Raw genomic sequence first — 3,660 nt, forward strand, 5'->3', positions numbered from 1 at the left:
ACCGACAAAAGAGAAGTACCATTTTACATGTCCTCCCAATGGCTTCCATCCCATTAAAATTGGAAGGGAAGACTTGGGATATGGAGTCATGGACCCTTCCTAAATTGGTAAAGCTAGTCCTCCTATAACATCATACAAACAAAAACATTATGTCAAGTCTCCAAGTGGAAAGTAAAGTCTAATACATGTCTTGCGATGCATCAAAAACTGTCTCCACAAGTGAATGTTTAGGAATGACCACAACAAATCAATCAAGTGCTCCATGAGATATTTAATCTCTATGATAAAAACATCAATTTTGTGCCCCTCTTCCATAACCTTGGGACTTTGAATGTTTATGTAGGTACACAATTTTTGCCTCATGATGACTTGCATGCAGACCAACCAATGTATCTTGAGCAAGTTTTGTTGTTTTTGCTTAGTGAACATGAGAAGTAATAGAGCACTTTACAAATATGCATGAGCGTATGCATATCTACTATCCCAAAGTGCATTTTCAACTATAGAAAAAACAATCTATAGTAGTGGAACTTTTAGAACCTAAACCATCATCTATGGATGCTCCGTCTACTATAGACAATTGTACATCACCACAGCCTAGCTCACATCCCAACATTGCATCACAAGGAATCCCCAAGACACTATTTATACACATTGTGCAACAAAGCCATAGGTATCCAAGTATGATTATCTGATTCATTTCATGAATAGTTCTCAAAATTGATAAAAGCTTTCAAATATGTTCTTCTATGCAAAAAAGAATACCAATAATTGAGCTTTGCCCATGTGAAGTTGAAGTCAACGTCTGGATAGGATTCACAGAGTAGTTGGTGTTATATTAGGGTGTTAAGTAACAAGACACTATGACAATTTAGAATGGTATTGATGTTTACAATACACCATGGAGCATGCCATGCTCTTCTGATTCAACCTTATCCAAGACTCAACAATCTTAACCTCAAAGACTTCTTGCTTTCCATCTTTCTTCTCTTGCACAATATATGCTTTCCCTTTAGTTGCATATGTTCCAAAAACCTCATGCACTTTCTCTTAGTATAATGCAAGTAGACATACAACATTAGCCCCCCAACTGTGAGCACATAGTTGAGTACTATGACCTTAATTAAGGGAGGAGAGAGCCACCACAAAGATTAGGAGAGCACAAGGTGAAACGCACATAACGATCCTTCAAAGGTACCAAGTGGTATGAAGAAAGGACAGGCTTGATGTTGTTTTGTAACTCTCGGCCAAATAAAAGCAAAAAACTCCCAACAGCATGCCATAGTTGTACAAAGCATTGTCCGATTATGTGACATCCTCAAATGACAAAAACAACAGGAGGAGAGTACCCAGTGGAAACAGAAGGATGCAGATATAAGGCATGTTATATGATGATCTTAATGAAAAAATTGCAGGTGAAATACCCATGTCTACCATGCCTAACACCTAGAATGAGTTGTTGCTCATCTGTGCCGCAAATAACCCCACACATGAAAGTGTTGCCCCCAGTTCCATCCAACATTGAAACCGCCAACCACACAAGCTCTTTGCCAAAATCGAGTAAAACCCAATATCCCATTCGCTTTGCACCACTTCAAAGGCACCAATCCCTGCTAGTTTAGGTAAAAATATGACAACCCTACCAAAACACCAGCACCATGGCTTTTGGAAAAGATCTCTTACGCTACTCCACTTCCCCTGCCAAGGTGCTTTGCATTGTCCCAAAAGTTGAGATTCCAAAAGAGAATATTCATAAAGTTTTGCCAGTCTATATTTTGCAAGCCGACGCCCAGCCATCGGGATGGTTCTCGTCTTGGAATAGAAAAACCTATCCTGATAGCAAAAGGAACAAGGCATGCAATCCCTACCACCAGCCAATAATCGTCAAACCCTTATAGTTGAGGTAAGTCAAGAGGCCTGTGAGAACACAAAGCACCCAACAATGCGACCCCATCCTGACCCAATAGTGGGCAAGATTGGCTGAAGTTAATCAAGGCAAAGAATGGGATATGTTGCATTCTATATAATTTCATTTGTCCATTTCCACCAACCTTGAAGAAAGCCCGAGAAGGGCCCAAATGCAGCTGAGGTCCAAAGGATGTACCCACCATTCTCTGGGAGTATTTGTGGTGATCTCTGCTGGGCTTTTGCATGCTCCTTATAAAAGGGAGATATAAGGAGGCCAAGAAGGGCCAACATTGTACATCCTGCTGCTCTGTAGTGATAGGCCCTCCTGACACTTAAAAAGAATATTAGGAAAATTAGGGGAAAAACAATGAGCTTCCAAGGAGGTATGGCTCAAAGAACCTTTTCATAATAATCATCCATTGAAATGAGCAACCTCATTGAATCGCTATTGCCTTGTACTTCGCCATTTTTGATTCAAATTGCACTAGAAAGCATGTAATAAGGAAAATTGCTTCTACTTGAACTCAAATGGGGTCTAATACAAATGCTTGTAAGCTAAGCAGATTGTTGTATGCATGGGTCATGTGAATGGATAATATCATCCTCATCATCTGCTTGTGTTCTATTGGATTTATCCACCTTCACCAAAGGCAGATTTGAGCAATGCAAAATTTACCAACTAGGCAACAATTCACTCTTGGATGAGTAAACTTTGAGAAGTGAATACATCAGATTTGATGAACATTTGAGCCATCTCTACATAGACAAAAATCCAGCTCCCCATTGTTTAGACTACTTCCTAACAATATTAGTGCATAGGCAAATTGAAAGAGCAGAAGAACCAAATGCACAAATTGTAACAAACTCAACAAGAAGAGATGCTTATAGATACACTGGATCGCTTCATCTCAATGAGTTCTGAGCACTCTCGCCAGTTTTCTGCAAAAAAAATTAAACAACCAGAAACTTCCATGTATCAAAGTATTTGTCCCATCTAAAGGCATAGTAGGAGAGAGAGCAGCTACTCAAGGTAGAGTACAAATGTTAGAGACAAGCCCCAAGAACAAATTTCCATAGCGAGGAAGTCCAGGAAGATGGGGATAGAGACGCCAATTGATGCGGCAAGGTCCTATGGTCCATGTATGCCTTGCAGAATCCCCACTATTGCGGATTGCACCCATGAATGCACCACTTGGGAGAGTGCTATGGGACAATGGTGATATGGGGGAGAGAGTTCATGCCTAACAACTTAGCGAGGGAATAGAGTCACAGACATAGTGTGTGTGTGTGTGAGAGAGAGAGAGAGAGAGAGAGAGAGTTGAGAGAGAGCCCATTGATTGTCCTCCCCTTGCACAAGTCTAGGATTTGTTGAAACAAAAAACTCAAGTTTGTCATGTGGCGTTGTGCTTTCAGCATTGGGTGGGTCAAAAAACCACTCATGAGAGTACAACACAATCAACTTGAAGGATTTACCCATCATACTGTTATTTATCTGCCTATCAAAAAATGTTTGAAAATACAACTTAGTTTTTTTCCTATTTTAGTTAGCAAGAAGAGAAAGCATCTCTATAGCCTTTGCCCTTTGGGCTTGCCAAAAAAACTCTAGGTCCTCATTGGATCAATGGAGACCTTACTTTAAAAGTTCTCCATCTTAAGTTCTAGACTTAGCTTTAAAATCTCTTTAAAAAAAAATAAAAATCTCTAAAGATTAAAAATCTAAAGGATAAATTCCTTCCTTAAAGTTTGAACCAA

The 3,660-nt window shown here is 39.7% G+C and overlaps 1 pseudogene; it reads right to left on the bottom strand.

The window, feature by feature from the left end:
* Positions 1-861: 861 nt before the first annotated feature.
* Positions 862-2,692, bottom strand: LOC147432543 (putative polyamine transporter At1g31830 pseudogene; annotated as a pseudogene).
* Positions 2,693-3,660: the final 968 nt, after the last annotated feature.

Source organism: Adiantum capillus-veneris, chromosome 20 (genome assembly GCF_014529385.1).
Source record: "Adiantum capillus-veneris isolate H3 chromosome 20, ASM1452938v2, whole genome shotgun sequence".
Lineage (NCBI taxonomy): Eukaryota > Viridiplantae > Streptophyta > Polypodiopsida > Polypodiales > Pteridaceae > Adiantum > Adiantum capillus-veneris.